General features: G+C 42.7%; 1 long non-coding RNA gene and 1 pseudogene across 2 annotated transcripts in view; one reads left to right on the forward strand and one right to left on the reverse strand.

The window, feature by feature from the left end:
• Positions 1-3024, forward strand: part of LOC143414319 (histone H1 pseudogene) — a 37420-nt pseudogene extending 34396 nt beyond the window's left edge. Inside the window, exon 2 of the transcript XR_013094847.1 lies at positions 2420-3024. The product of XR_013094847.1 is annotated as a histone H1 pseudogene (transcript). The remainder of the gene's footprint in view (positions 1-2419) is intronic.
• A 9579-nt stretch (positions 3025-12603) lies between these two features.
• On the reverse strand, positions 12604-16397 carry LOC143414259 (uncharacterized). The gene is made up of 3 exons (XR_013094780.1): positions 15566-16397; positions 13364-13693; positions 12604-13142 (listed from the first exon to the last, which is right to left on the reverse strand). It is a non-coding gene; the product is annotated as an uncharacterized LOC143414259 (long non-coding RNA).
• Between the last annotated feature and the right edge of the window lie 776 nt (positions 16398-17173).

Below are 17173 nucleotides of genomic sequence, written 5' to 3' on the forward strand. Positions count from 1 at the left end.
ATGGATGGATGGATTCTCACCTCTAACTGATTAAGAGCTAGGTGAGGTGGTCTGGGCATCTGATCAGACTGCATCTGGGGCAAAATAACATCTTAAGTTCAGGAGAACTTCATGGTAAATATTATGATTTTGATTCATTCCCAAACCCTGTATTACAAAGTGACGATTTCTTGCTACGATCTTCAGTTCAGACTTTATTTTCCAAAAAAGAAACTTTGGTGCAACATGGCGATTTTCTTCACAGCCCAAGTTTAGTTTTTAGGCCCGAGGCAGTTTGTCTGTTTTCACTCAGGCTTAAAAATGAAATTCTTAGTCTCAAGAAAGCAGTGTTTCAGTTTTAATGAATGAAATTCTAGTGTCACTTGGCACTAATTAACTGTGTGATGCACCCAAGTAAACACCAAGGTATTTGAAGGTATTCATTCTCTCCACCTGGGCCCCATTTATGCTGAGAGGGTCAAAGCATCTCTGCTGTTTTTAAGTGACATTGTCTTTGAGTTGATTCATCAAGGTTGCTCTCCTTACACGAGTCAGCTAGGTGCTTACCTTCATACCGACAGGCAGCCTCATCATTATTTGTGTTCAAGTGACTGAGTAGTGAGTCTACTTGACTATGATGATGAGTCTGAAGTATCTGCACAGTCATAGGTGTAAGGGGGATCCAACAGAGGACTCAACACACAACCTTGAGCCACCTGTTGTGCGAACCACCTGTGGTCTGCTAGTCAGGAAACTGAAGACTCGCCTTGAGGGTGGGGGAAGGCAGGCCAAGGTTAGTTTAGTGGCCAGCCTGAAGTGAGCTACTGCATTAAGTGCTGAACTGTAGTCTATAAATAACAGGCTAACATGAACCCTTCTGCTAGTGCCCAAATTGGATAGAGTTGAGTAAGTGGGCTATGGAGTCATCTGTGGATCTGTGGGGACGTATGCAAATTGTAAAGCTCGGGCAAGGAGGATGTGTTTAAGGTTCTGATCTCGCTTTATCTCTGCAAACATCAAGGATCCAGAAGCAATGGTCATTTAAACTGCTGGGAGCTGGACTTTCTTAGGAACTATGTCTGACTGTTTGATGCATGTGGGGATCAGTGTTGGTCAAGTTACTTGAAAAAAGTAATCAGTAACTAATTACTGATTACTTCCCCAAAAAAGTAATCCCGTTACTTTACTGATTACGTATTTTCAAAAGTAATTAATTACTTAGTTACTTAGTTACTTTTTAAAAGCACGATTTACAACCTGAATAGGTGATAAAGCGATAGATCTTTCAGCCCAATTCTACTTTTTCTGCATAATCCATCATACAAAATGTAATCAGATGGAAAAGTCTCTTTTTAAAACTTGTTTTATTAGTTTTAATCTTTTAACTTTATGCATCAAGCAAACATTTAATTATATGCAACATTCTCTGACTGGAAGAAATTAGTTTAACATTTAAAGCTATTTTCTGCACATTCCAGCACATAAAATAAAATATTTTTTGTGTTTACACTCACTCTTTCAAATAGATGCAAGTAAAACACAGCAAAAAATAAATAAAGTCAAAGACTCAGCGGTCCTGTTGCTCTATTTTCACCTGTAAAGCAGGAGTGAGGGTAGGCGGAGGTTTACCCTGGTGCAGGTGTGCCGCGGTCAGTTGAGTTTCTCTGTGAGTTTCCCATTACGTCGTAGCTACTCGGTGCTTGCTTGGAAGTTTAGGGGTTTTTTTCGCTGTAAAAAGAAGTTTTCTTCCCACGCACAACGGACACTAATGTTTTTGTCACTTTTTATGGAATCAAACTCAAAGTAAGGTCAGTACTTCCACGCTTTAAACGCTGCACGCTCATAGGGCTTTGGAGCGTGATGTCACGGGGGTGGGCGTGGAAAGGATTTTGGCCATTTTGGGGGGTCTAAGTAAGGAGCGAAAGCATAGCCATGGTTCGTACTTGCTGTGTGGTCGGCTGCAATGTTCGATCTTACGACCGGCACGGGAATAAGTTTGGATTGTCTTTTTATGCTTTCCCAACCTGGAAGCAACATGAAGGAGCTCATGTATCGGATATTACCAAACGAAGGCGTCTAGCCTGGATAGCAGCCGTGAGACGAGCTGATATCAAGTTCTGTTACGTCTCCAGATATCAGTTGGTGTGCTCAAGACATTTTCATTCCGGTAAGTTCTAAATATGTTCACATCACACTTTATAGCTGAATAATATCATCGTTGGTGGTCTCGGAAGTTATAGAAATTGCGATCAAACATCGAATGGAGTGACTTGATTGGTTGATGTAAAGACAATAAATGAAATGAGACAGGAAGGCAGTGTTGGGACTAACGCGTTATTAAGTAACGCGTTACAGTAACTACGTTATTATTGTGGTAACGAGCACGGTAACTAGTTATTATGCCAAAATCAGGAACGCGTTAGTCGTTACTGGGTGTTAGATTTGTATTGTTGATTGTCATTTATGCTTAGAAATATTTACTTATATATGCTTAGAGTTTTGTAATTAGTTGTAGATTGGTAGAGGTTTTGATCCTTGATAGTCTGCAAACTTTGTGTGTATTAGACAGCACTTTGGGAGCATGAGAGGTCATACCGTGTCTTATTGTTTTATGGTAGGATTAACGTAGCTACGTCTGTTCTAGTCTAAGTGCTCTTTGTTTAGATGAACTGCAGGACTTCCTCACCGTGTTATCTAGGATGAACCATCTAGGGTGAGGGGGAGGCTACCCTCTTCCTGACCAAGGATGTTTGACCCTTTGATCAGCCACACACACACACACACACACACACACACACACACACACACAGACACACACAGGCAAGGTACTCTTTGTTTGTATGTAGACGTCGTATGTTAATGAACCTATGCATATTCATGTAACCTCAATAAAAAGACAGTGTTACGGGAGGACGGACGAGACCAACTGGAGTCAAGCGGTTGTCCGGTTCTCTCCCGTGCACGAGTAACATGAAGAACTTTGCCTATTTGTGTCTTGCTTAGCAGTGTAATTATATTGTCTTCAACGTTCCAGCGGATGGGTTCAAGCTACAAACCTAACACTGGGATTTAGATAGGGTCGTTACTCGTTACTTCGTGTGGTGGCTATCGCGGAGCTTCCACAGATTCAGTAACATTAGCAAGTGGTGGAGGCCAGCAGGTGGATGAGAGAAAGCAACACGTTCTCGGGCTGGAGAAAGGGGACGCAGAAGGAAAAGAGACCCGAGGCGGCCGCCGGTCCGAGTGTGAACTGAACTTCAGGTAAGAAGTTATGACCTGCAGTCTCTCTGGGTCAGATATAAACCAAGTCAACCCGTTCTCACTCCCAAAGCGTAACATTTTACGCTAGGTGACAAATCGTCACCATATTACGTTTTCGGCTACCCACCACGTTCCTAAATGACGACCTCGGAAAAAGAGGAAATATGAGAACCGTCTGGACTGAACCTACACATGTTCGCTCTTTTTCTTCAAATCGCTTAGAAACACGCTATTTAACATCATTAAAGTCCTGGTTAAGGTCAGGAATAAGGTTATGGTCAGGGCTAGGGATAAGGTTAGGTTTAGGGCTGGAATACAGGGCTGGAACGTCTATTACCGCGGGTGTCAGGTTTCAGTTAACGGACTCAGGCGCAGACCGGGACTCCTTACAGGATTTACAGATTTTATTTACACAACAACACCAGGTGATGCTATTTACAAAGTGCTGGAGGGAGGGGAGGGGGGTCCAGGGTTCCGGGGTATGTGAGGGAAAAGACGGGAATCTGACGTCCTCCAAAGGCTCTCTCTCTTCACTCCCCACACTGGGGAAACACCATCCACTCACTCGTCCACGGGATGACAGGCAGGCAGGGAAAGGTCCGGGATAGATCTGTACACAGAGATTATAGTTAGAGGCGAACAGACGGAACGAACTCACAGATCCTTATTTACAATCTACTGAGCGACTGACGCTGATAACTCAACGATCCAGCGACGAGTGACACAGTGCTGCTGTCTTAAATCGGCCTTGTGATTATCCCGATCGGCAGCAGGTGCGTGGGCCAGGGGCGGGAGCCCATAATGAGCATCGCCCCGGCAGGAGAGAGAGAGAGAGAGAGAGAGAGAGAGAGAGAGAGAGAGAGAGAGAGAGAGAGAGAGAAAACATGTTGCCTAATACAGAATCAGCTGGTGAGGCACAGGGACCATGACAGCGGGAGCGTCATTGCACTGGATTCCAGCCATAACCCACCGCGTACCATAAGAACGCCGAAGGTCTCCTTTCGCGTTCCTCAGGAACGCCGCGGGACGTGACAAAACGTCGACATGTTACGCCTCGGGAGTGAGAACGCTCTGACCAAGTGTAGGTGGAGTTTATTTTCGTTATGCTGACTTTTTCCGTACTGCGTGCTAGCTAGCATGACGGAGTTTCTATACAGCTGGGTGGTGCTATGAAGTTAATGATGTTGAACTTTATTTTGTTCATAAGTTATTAGAGTTGCCAACCGTCCCGTCTGGTATTCAGAGGAAATATTACGCGTTTCTTGTTGAGGTGAAAAGGAACAGTTTGTCCCGTAATTCAGCTACAATGGAAAAGGCACAAAGCTGGAGTTATTCTGTGTCTTTGCTGCACAGCTGCCTCTTCTTCTCTCATCCTCTCCCCTCCCTCTCCCGTTTCTACTTCAATCATGAAACTGATCAATGATCAGCTGATCGGCTCTCTTGTTTGTTTATCGCCCACTTTGCGCCGAAAGAGGAAACCAGTGGATGTCGCGCTAAACAACAGCAGCACGTTTAAGCTTGATCAGCTGTTGTTAGAATTTATTTAATATTAATTTCTAGTATCAGCTGATGTTTGCTGGAGCCACAGCTGTAAAGCTGCACTCCAGCTGACTTACTTTGACGATGTACTCAGAGTTTGGCGGCTTGAAAATAGCCAAATCTTGCACCCAGCCATTTGTAAATTGGATGTGCGCCTCAAGTGACTTGTAATTACGAAACTGGTTCGCTGTGTAAGCACTTACTCCACAAACAAGATACGTGAAGATATCGGGGTAGGACAGTGGCGGGAGGTCGTCTGGGTCTTTACTCCACTGCCGTATTTCATATGGGTCCAGATTTGCGATGCACTCTATTTTTTTCAAGTACCGCTGCTTCGCCTCTGGACGCAATCGGTCTCTATACCGTCCGTTTTCTTTTGAGCTGCTTTTAAGCATGTTTCTTGTCGTCGTCGTTCCAACACAGTGTGTTTGCTTTGATTCGTAGACCCCGAAAATGGAGCTGTGCTCCCACAATGCATTGCGGCGTGACGTCAACTCCAAAGCCCTATACTCTCTCTGCACTCGATATATGATCCATTGTTGATCTGCACACAGCTGTTGTCACCAACGTCGCACTCGCTTACGTCACTGTCATGAGACATTCTCGCAAAAAAAAAATCACAATTTTAGTAACGCAGTAACGCAGCGTTCCTACGGGAAAGTAACGGTAATCTAATTACCGTTTTTGCAATAGTAATCCCTTACTTTACTCGTTACTTGAAAAAAGTAATCAGATTACAGTAACGCGTTACGCGTTACTGCCCATCTCTGGTGGGGATGATGCAGTCGTTAAATATATCACAGGGACTAGCTCGTTGGCACTTCCCTTGAGAAAACGTCTAATAAATTCACGGCCTTCAAGGGAATCAAGTCCTCCTTAAGTTGTGATCTGTCCCAGTGGTTGTCATGAATCCACCAGGTGGTACGTTGGTTTCCTGCCCTCAAAGTACACATAGAAGATCTGTGCTTCTCCAGCCAGAGAGATCGAGGGTTTTTCCTTACAGTCTGTGATGGTACGTGGTCTTCTGGAGACAGATTGCGCTCTGTGGACTTTATCAGAGGCAGCCTTGTATTTCCTCATGTTACTGACTGAGAGCTCTTTATTACAGGCGGTGGTGTTGGTCCTCAGAGCAGTGTAGATGCTTTTATCCACCCACAGCTTCTGGTTCAGAAATGTCCTCGTCATGGTTTTTGGGACACAAAAGTCCATTAATTTCTTATTGAATACCGCACAGCTTCCATAAACACGACATCATTTGAGCAGCATCAGGACGTGGCCCAGGCAGAAACAGGTCACTTCTGCTGGTGTCATTCATCTGTTATGTTTATTTGTCACTCATGCAGGACTTCCACAGACATAAAGCTAACATGATGAATAGTTGGCCCACTTTCATTATATGCTTTTGTTAAAATGTTTAACTCTTGTTGTTATTGTTCCCAGGCAACCTTTGACAAATGGCATCACAAACAGAAACACTGAAGGACCAAAATCTGTGATCAGCGAGGACAGAAAACCACATCATGGAGAGGGAGGAGTCACAGCTGTCACATCTGTAACTAACGAGCTGCCAGAAAATATGAAGCGACCCAGCAATGCTCTCACACTGTGACCATAAATCATCACATTTATGGGTGATAGCTTTGCAAAAGTTTCGTTTTAGGAGTTGTTATGTTGAGGGACGGTCACTCAGAAATGGACTCGGTCTGCCACGCAGATGCAATTAGAACCGGTAACTGTTTTTTGTGAACGCCAAAGCTGTGTTTTCATTCTTTCAGCCAAGTACATCACATCATAACACACACCCTGCTGTACCCACAGGCTCACATTTCACTGTACAATGTAACACATTCCTGAGTAAGTGTATGTGTGTGTGGTAAAGGAAGCAGATGGGATGAATACATGAAACTGAATCCTGTGGGGTCAGCGTTTGCTGAGTAACACCAACCTCATGTTGATGCGACATTCACGAGTCCTGACCTCAGTGTCACATCAACTGTCAGGAGTGTTGAAGACAATAAGTTCAGGGTGGATTTAGGTCGTCAAACCTAAATGAGTGTAGGACTGAACGAGCAGCAGCAGATATCCAAACAAAGAGGACTTTTCCCTCGTTTTCTGTCATATATAACTGTTACAGTAGCTGAACTGTAACAGGATATGGAATTATCCATATTGAATATTGCCAAAGTTTCAAATAACGAGGCAAGTAATAAATTCTATGATCCTCAGCCTTTCAGACTAAGATCGCAGTTTTTTCTAGTCTTGGATCTCTGTGATGTCATAGAGAGTGACTCCTTTTAAGGCCATCTCGGACACACAGTTCTGGCTGTGAGCACTCAGCACCAACTCAGCTGTCAAACCTTCTGTTTATGATAAACAGCCAATCAAAAGGTAGTTCTCTTAAACAGGACCTAAAACACTTTGTTTCAGACATGGCATTGTCACGGTAATCTGTGTGTGCCAGGACCCAAAATCCAGACTCACAAGCAGGACTGCACTCAGAACAGATTTAAACTGGGAAGGCCAACTGGGAGATACTAACCAGAAAGAATTATACAAGGAGTTACCTTACAGACACGACACACAGCAAGAGGGAGATCACAACACCGGACAGAAGGAGACGCAGACACTATATACACAAGTGGACGGGGAACACAGAGGGGGGAATAATAACCGAAACTTAAAGGCTAGACAGCAAACTAAGACCTGGGGATACAAACAACAGAGTGAATACAACGGATGAAACACTGGAACATAACTTCATAAACCAAAAGTACATCATGAACCCTCAAAACACTGGATCAACGACCCAGGACCGTGACAAGCATGAACCCAGAGGTTGCACCAACATGACATAAGAATCTTTTTCACTCAATCAAAATATGGAGTTGGAAATGAAATGAACAAATTCACTAAGTTCGTTAAATAATATCCTGATCCAACAGAGGGATAAACTTGATGAGTGTTGCCACAGGCTGTGGGAAAGAGCTGTTGAAGCTAGATCAGGAAGAAGGGCGACGACCGTGAGTGGTAGTAAGAGCACCACAGATGTGATGTTTGACAAAGCGGATCATAGTGTTTTTTGCTTCCTATAAACCTGCTCAAACAACATTTCACAATAAAAGTCTGCATGGCTTTTGACTAAGAATGATAACAAGCACAGATTCATTCATCCAAGCATGTAATCTGCCTGCCACGGTCAAAGAGTACCATCAGAACAGTCCATGTAAAAGATAACTTGTACAGACGAGTACTTTATGTTGAAACAGAGGATTACATGAAGACACAACATGACGCTCTGGAGCCTGTGGAGCCTTCCATCCATTCAGCCATATCAACATAACACAGAGAAGGTCAGAATATTCCACTGCACAGTATCCAGAGTTTGACGGTGTCGATGTCGGGCTTTAATGTTCCCGTTTTTGTAGAAAACGCAACATTTTATTTGTTTTATTGCACAAAAATAGTAATGGTTGAACTTCTCTGTATACCAAAGTATTCTAAAGCTGGGACCAGAGTGGGTCGACTGGACCACCAGACAAAGATCCCAAGCAGTAAATCTGAAAAATAAAAGAATCAAGGTGCCGCAGTGAACCAGTCAAAGTCCAGACTTAACCTTTAATGCTGTGGTGGCATGTAAAGATATCTGTCCACAAACAAACGCCTGCGAACCTCAACAAACATCCCGAAGAAGAGAGCGCCAAAATTCCTCTGCAGTGATGTGAGACTGATAAAGTTGTACAGAAACTGATTACTTCAAGTTAGTGCTGCTGAGGGTGGTTCTACAAGCTGCTGAATCACAGGATCCACAGTTTTCCAGGCGACTGCGTTGAGTCCTGTGAAAACGATGTGCATGCTTCATGTTTCAGCGTGTTCCTACCATGTTTCATAAGCGAGGACTACCAGTAAAACACAAAAGTGTTGCTTCTTTACAAAGCTGAAAATACAGCTTATAAAATAATGTGTTCCTGCTGTTAGAGAGGATACTGTGTAACTGCGTTCCTCTGTTTTATTAAGGATTTTTGTAACTGAAGTAAAATTCCCTCCACTGTTCTGGGATCGGGCGGTTGTGTGCCAGCTGACTGGGGTAAAAATGAATTCATGACAATCTCACAGTCCTGATAATAAAACAGTGAACAGAACTACTGTAAGCTGAACTATACTGAGCCTTACACTCTCTTTGATATGGATAATATGGTGTACAGTCGTGATTTAGAGGCCACACCCGAACAAAGAGCTGATTCAAACATGTACTGTACATTCTCCTGAGACTTGAGAAAAAACACTCTCATGCCTCAAAAATGTGCGGTAACTTGCACCAATATTCTTTTTTCCAACTCTAAAGCTTTAGTATTTATAGTATTTACTTACATTACAATAAAGCATTTCTGGTATTTTTAATACAGTGTGGATAGCCATGATGTGTTGATGCATGTTTTATTTTTGCACTTTGTTTTCCAGATTTTCAGGAAATTCTTTTAAAATTTTAAACGTACTAATTTACATCACGTATTTGAAGTTTGCCGACTTTGCTTTCAGGCACACGTTGAAGAGATCAGAGAGCTCACGGAGTTATCGACCTTTCTTTGTGTGAAGTGAAATCTTTTACTGTGAAAACACAGCGTGAGACCAAATGGATAACAGAAAAAAGACAACAATCACAGATCAAATGAGACGACAAGCAGAGTTTTAATGAATCACATCCTGTAAGATCTCTTTTCCAGACCTGTGAAACTCGCAGGGTGGAGTCGGAGTGTCCACTTTTTTTTCCTTTTGTCCTGCAATCTGCTCCAGCTGGAAGGTGGAGAGGAGCCAAACATAAGTATAGTCATGTTCGTTCTGATGTAGGGAGTCTCCTGAGTGTGTGACAGCTGGTGCAGTAAGACTGGATGTAACGGAAAGTTAAATCAAATCAGCAGGAAGAGAAATAAGCACCAAGATATGATCTGAGTTATTCTTTTCACAAAGCTTTATGCTGTAAGTGACGGAGCGATTATGAAGGTCTGCTTCCCACAGCATGAGTGTGCATCCATGTCCTGTAGTCACACACAGACAGCTTCATCTTAACTTTGATAGATTTTGGTACCAGTGTTGATTTAGTCCTCAATCTAGACTAGAGAGAAAAATCAAATGGCTCCGAAAAGAAGAGAATTATTTTGTCATTTTAAAGCCCAAAAAGTCCAGATTTGCTTGATATGCATAAAATTTGTAGTTTCTTAGAGTTTAAACAACTGCTGGATCAGAGTGAACGCTTCCAACTCTGTAATGTGTCCACGTGTGGAGCGAGTTGCTGGATTTTCCTTAACAAAAGTAAAAAGAGCAGACAGATCTTGGTATTGAACCCTTTTTTAAACTTCAGACTTATTGTTGAGCTTAAATTTGAAGAGTCGCCGGTCCTGTGTTTGAGGGACAGGGCGAGCAGCTCCATGCTGACGGGGCCTGCGGAGATGGTTCGATGTTGTTTTGGACACAGCCCAGTGGGAGGAGGAGACAAGGAAAGATGATAGTTCCCTCTGTCAGGACAGAATCTGCACGAGGAGCAGAGAGGCATCAAAAGCTGTTCTTCTCCCAGAAGATGACTTTAAAAGGGATCCGTAGCTTAAATCTATGTGAAGCTTGCATGGATATGACTACAATCTATGTGAAGGAAATTTTGAATGAACATAAAGGGTATAACAAGAACATACAGGGAATAAAACATCTTGTTTTAGGGTCAGAGATTATTTTTAACCATATTTATCTGACATAAATTATCCTGCCAAATATTAAATCACACTTATTAGAGACAGTCGCAGCAGTGTCAGTGATATGTGGGCTAATCCAGTTTAATCCTCTTGAACCAAACATTTGTGTTCAATGCTAACGACTTAAGATCAAACCAAAGTCTTTTTAATTGTTCAAGGGTGTTTTTTAGAATATTTTATGCTTTGTCTACAAGGGGAGTTTCTGTCACACAGAGAGAAACATGACAAGAACAAATGGAGTGAAATATGAAGAGATGGGATAGTGGTGGAGAGGAGGAGGAGATGTGGAATTCCCCTTTGGTTGCAGACTGGAGCTGATGTTAAAGTCGGACCAGCTTACACCTGATCATGACCTAAACCTCCACTTCTCCAATCCAAAAACATCACACAAAAAAGATCCTGACTTAAGAATATGTCCCTATTTTTCACAGTAAAGTTTGTTCTCATTTTCAAAAATCCCCCCTCATACCAAACAAGCCTGTTTTTTTAAAGTATCCACACTTTCTGAAGTCCTTCACTGCACAACACAACCTCACTCCCCAACGTACACACACACATCACTCGCACACACATCACTCGCACACACATCCATGCATCATTTGAATAATATGCAATGGTGTGTATGTGCATGAGCCCAGCCCATGTGATTCTGTTGTCATTGACTGGCTGCTAATGGCAACCAGATGAGCGGCCTCGCATGTGTACATGTGTGCGTGTGTGTGTGTGTGTGTTGGGTGTGGTACCTCTCACTCCTTCGGTTTATGATTAATTTGGGGGCCTGGAGCCAAATCTCTCTCACACACATGCATTGCATTATGCAATATTTGAGCAGACCTGCATGTTGCGTAACGCCCATCCTTGACGTCATCATCTGTTCCTAGACCTGCACAGGCTCAGTGATGATGTCATCGATATAGGAAGCTGACTGTTCCTTGGAGACAATGTCGAACCCTCACCGATGTGACTGCTGCACCTCACCCAGTAACTAGATATCCTGGGCCTGATTTCACTCAGATTACTGGTCCTAATGGGTTCACTGGTGTTCACACCTTTGCCAATAAACTGTTAACCGATCTCACTGGTGTCAGGTGTTGAATTCAATATGTTTTAATAATCACATATAAAAATGATCTTTGTTACACCATCAGTTACACCAATCAATTGCTTCTCAGGCAGCCTCATGCTTGGTTTCCGGTGCGTTTCCTCCCACGGTCGTCTCGGCGTTATTTTAGAGCAAATCTTTCACCGCTGAGGCGTGATGTATCTGAAATCGCTGTGCAGTGGTAACACAGCTCCCAGTGCTCCCAGCACACTAAACACTTGAACTGAACTGAACGCTCAGTTTGCTCAGTGCATTAAACAGCGCCAGCATGTCACAATGGTGACCTTTGAGCTTACATTTCATTTTGGGGAAGAAACGAGTCAAATGTGGCAAGTAAGGCGGGTGATGAGTGACAATTTTGTTGATGGCAGGCTGCCCAGCTGTCATTTGTTTGGACTGTTTGGGCTTTTCAGTAAATCTCCACACTGACAGTCTGACCCTGAGGGACAAATACATGCTGCACGGCCCTGTGATTATCTGACAAAGTGATCATTCCCCTGTCACGCTCCCGTCAAGATGCACCTTATTCTGTCTTGGATACTGCAAAGACTGCTGTTCCGTTTTTGAGCTGTAGGCTCATCTGAGACGTAGTGATGGTCCTCCACTTGAAGGCTGGGTTATCACTCAGTGCTTCTCCTGCACAAGGTGTTATGTGAGGTCATAATGTTGACGGTCCGGACTGCAGGGTCAGTTACAAAGACTTTCACTCACTTCCTGGACTCGAAGCTGGAGTTTTTCCTCAACTTGTAAATCTTTTTAGAGTAGCGATGACACTCCCGTGACCAGCTGGGAGGAAAGGCAGCGGTTCAGAACTTAACCTCACATGTTACAGTTAATTAAAAGAGACACCGATGAGAGAGACGTCAACTCCTTCTGTCTGGAAAAAGTGCTGAAATATATGATCTAACTCGAGAAATGTAGGACAAGATTCAGAGATGTTGAATGCTACAGTAGAAATGATGTTCACGCCCAAAATCCTGACTTTAAATACTTTCATTATTTGCACATTTTTAATGAAACGTTTCATATTTACCATGTAAATCATCCGATTTAATGGAATCTGGTGTAATTTACATTATTGGTTTACATTCACTTTATACAATGTATATATTTTTGATTTGAACATATTTAATTTTATATATTTCAGTTGCATTACATTTAATTAATGCTTCATGTTCATGAGGGCCAAAATATTTGAGTATTTCAGGTGTTTGAGTAGCAGCTGTATTGGTAACATACTTTGGTTTTTCCAGATCTGAAACCTCACAGTGACAAAAATGTTCAATCAGAAAATCAAACAGGAAGTTGGAAAGGATGTTGAGTCACATTTTGAAGAGACTGTCTGACTCGTCTTCCTCTTTGGAAATCAGATTTTTTGGAGTTAATCATCGCTGCAGGTCTGTTTCTCTGGTTGTTTGCTGGAGGAATTCTCTTTAAAATCCAGAACGGGGGAAAAACAAAGTTCAAATCCAGCATACTGGTGCTGAGCTGCAGAAAATCCCCTCTGACTGATTTCACCCCTACAGGAAAGAAAGCAGCTGAGATAGATTGCATCACCACATGTTTCTCTTTCTGTTATTGTTATTCTGAGCGTGAAGCACAGAAAACCTCAGCAGAGAAGAGACAGGATGGGAGGCTTTGTTTGAAAAACACTTAAAATAAATGTTCAGAAAGAGATTTAAATGGAAATGAAGACAGAAAAACAGCAGAACGTACAGAGGATAAAGCCTGATATACGTACTCAAGTAGAAACTTTCAAGAGGGAAAGATCCAGTCAAAGTCAGCTGTAAAAATGAAAGCAGCAAAAATATCTGAAGTCCAAATGTTGAAGTTTCTATTTCATTTGAAGCACAGAAAAGTACTTTCAGCTAAAGTGAAACGGATGATGAAAGCTCTTGTAAAGTCTCCAAACGCAGTGAGAGCACAGAAAGCTGTTGAAAGGTCATTTGATTGGAGGTGGTGATGGTGACAGGAATGAAACGTGTCCAAAAAGAGTTAGTGTGTGCAGAGCCATCGTTGACCATTAAAACAGTCCTCGCTTCACAGTCGATCCCTCAGGTGCAGTAAGAAGCTGAAACAAATGCAGGACATAGAACCTCCAGATTATGAGGAGCTTCACTGACAATGAACCTGGAGGATAAACCCCAAGCAGATGGCAGGACTAACTAGATTTAAGAACCCGGGAGACTACAATAGAAATCTCTGAAGAACAGCACTCGGCTCAACATTAAACATTCAGACTCTTTATACAGTCTGAGAGTGAGAACAAGACACAGGTGAAGGTGATCAAGACAATCAGGCAGGAAGGAAGAAAAACTAAGAAACGAGCAAACAAGCCACAAGAACCAACTACCAAAATAAAACAGGAAATCAACAACAACCATAAACCATGAAACAAGGAGACGATGAAACATGCTAAACATGAAGTTATTCAGCAAGGAACATGCAAGTAACATAATTTACTAAAGACGAAACAGACAGGAAGGAAGTTACCAGGAAGTAAACAAAAGACAAATACCAATTACAGAGACAGCACTCAGATTGGGGAACAGACACAGGAAGATGAAACACTCAGAGAACTAAAAATACTACTTCAAATATGACAGCCTGAAACTTAATCAAAGCCACCCTGGGACCATGACACTCCTCTGTGATACAGTCACACATAGTCAAACAGGTGTGAATGAATGATGAGGATTTACAAGGATGAGTGAAGCTGGAACTTAATTCTAGATGACATGACCAGCTGTGGATGCTTTGGCTAAAAACACACAGGAGCAGGAGCCAAAGGTAAATATTTCTCAAAGAGTGTGATATGACTGAGTCATGAAAAATGCATGTTCTGGTGTCCTTGTCTTGATGTCAGTACAGTTTTTAGGGACTGGATACCACATCTATTTTGCAGCTCCAGATAATGTCTTTGCTAACAAGTGGTCAGTTCTCTGGTGCAACCATGCAGTCATTTGTTAGTTAGCGTTACAGGAGAAAGTCTTAAATGGGACAGAAGCTGAAGTGGGCCAGACCAGCGAAACTCCCCTTTGTGCCACTGTAAAGAGGTTTAGCTACACAAGTAATCCCTGAGAAGTCTTTATAGAGGAAGAAGACGTGCAGAGTCAACATTTCGATGGCTTTGCATGTTTCTCTTGTTTATACAGAAGCAGTTAATTTTACAAATGCTTTACTGGTACAACGCCCATAACACTGCACCACATTCTTCATCTATTGTTATTTTTCAGCCACTTTATTAGGTACAACTGCTTCTCAAATAAATGATCAGCTAATCTTACAGACCAGATGACCTGCTGAAGTTCAAACCGAGTATCAGGATGTTGGTGCCTCACTAGTCTGATGTTTCAGAGATGGATGATATAATTTGGGCACACAAACATCTCCAGATTTTACAGAGAACGGTCAAAAAAAAAAAAAATCCAGTTTGTTGCAAGCAAGGAATGCAGAAGAGCATCTCTGAATGCACAACATGTCAAACGTTGAAGCAAATGAGCTGCAGCAGCAGGAGACCACAGTGGGTGCCACTTCAGTCAGCTAAGAACTGGAAACTGAGGCAACACTTCACACAATTCATCCTGCCCTGTATCAGTGATTCAGGCTGTTAGTGATGATGTGATGCTGTCGATCTACACGAGTGTGTACCATGGTGTCGAATCAAAGTCTCTGAATGTTTCCTACACCGTCATGAATCTATGCCATGAAGACAAAACATAGTTGCATAAACTTTTCTGTCTTTATAATTTAATGACTATTCAAATATTCAAAATCATGACTATCCCTGCCAAGTATCATAAGCTGTACCTCTGATCACACAGCTTATGTTTGCAGTTATTTCATGGAAAGATCCCAAAAAGTCATGTGGCTTTAGTTACTTAAAGTTTTGGTCCTAACCTTTAATGTGTCCAGTAAACCATGAGCCCGGGGCTGTGCATACCTTTTACTCAACTTCAAACAGCAGAAATGAGTTTCCTTTGCAGGGTGAACAGGATCATGCTGAGATGGATCAAACGCCCCCAAAGGAACTGGTGGCAGCCCGAGAGGTCCGAGTATCTGTGCCGCCCCTGCAGTCCTGACTCAGATAATGTCACGGACCGCCGGGGCAGACCGTGTGGAGTGAGTGGAGGACCCAAGAGCAAACAGAGGTGAGGACACAAAACCGGACTTAACAGAAGGCGAGCCTTTATTTAGGGCCGAAAACTTAAGGAACAAGGCAGCAAAGCAACTGAGGGAAAACCTGAACATAGACTGGGAAAACTATGGCTAAACAAAGTACAAACTAGGACTAGTTAAGGCTGGGAAACTATGACAAGGGGTAGGGGAGATAACACAGACGACGCGACGCAGACTACATGAAACACAGAGACTAAATACACATGAGGGATGATCAGGGGAAGTGGCCACACATGGGATCACAGCTGACACACATGAACCTAACGACAGGACAGGAGGGTGCAACTGAATACACTGACAATGAATACAGACTTACAAAGTAAAACAGGAAACATGGAAATTAGACATGACAAGAACTAAACATAACCACGCATACAGGACTCATGACCCAGGGAAACTTAGTACAGGGGAGATGACATAACTGACAGCATGAACTTGACAGTACAAGACACACAGACATAAACACACGAAGGGCAAGGGAGACTTAATGCAAGGGTAATATATACAAATGGCTGGACTACCTTAGAGAACCTAAACAAACAATAAACATCAAAATAGGCTAAACATAACACACTGGGTCACACGACCCAGGACCATGACAGATAAATAGACAGATGAACCAAAGTCTATTCAAAAAACATAGCAGTGTAGCACTGAGAGCCTCAGCCAACGCAGAAACAGCATTATCAGATGGTCAATACATCACCATTTAACAGGTGGATAAGTAACAGTTAAGGGACTTAAAACTACTAAGACGGTTGAAAACAGCAATATAATGAAATAAAACAGGTCAAAATAGAGCGACAATCCAGACAGAACAACATCAAGTAGACTGACAGAGTGGAGAAATGGAAGGGAGGTATGAATACTTTAATCCGGTTTAAAGACTTGTTTGGAGCAAAGTCAAGCTCACATTCAGAGCAGTTAGTCATGATGGAGTCATGAATGGAGACCGATCCAGAAACACACCCTGAAAGGACGAAGGAGGGGAGGAAAAGAGAGATGCAGAATAGTGACGGAGGATTGAGGGACGTTAAAAGGTTATAAAACGGAGGGGAGGAAACAGCAGGGTGAGTCCAGCCCTTAATGCCAGAGGGGATTTCTGCTGAACAGAACCAGAGTCGGCTCTGATGCTGGTCCGTCACCGACCTCCAACTTCAATCTGCTGTGTGGAGTTGCCCTGTGAACAAACAAAGCTTCTGTTTACTTCTAGAGTTGCACAGCAAAGCCGGCCGTGTGGACCCTCCAACAAACACCGATTTCTCTCTTTGATGTATTTTAAACCCTCTCGTCTTCCTTTCACTCATTCGGTGTCAGGCGTTCTGTCTCACTAGTACAAAAAACTTCAAGTGTTGATTAATTGATTAATGGC

Source organism: Maylandia zebra, linkage group LG20 (genome assembly GCF_041146795.1).
Source record: "Maylandia zebra isolate NMK-2024a linkage group LG20, Mzebra_GT3a, whole genome shotgun sequence".
Classification (NCBI taxonomy): domain Eukaryota; kingdom Metazoa; phylum Chordata; class Actinopteri; order Cichliformes; family Cichlidae; genus Maylandia; species Maylandia zebra.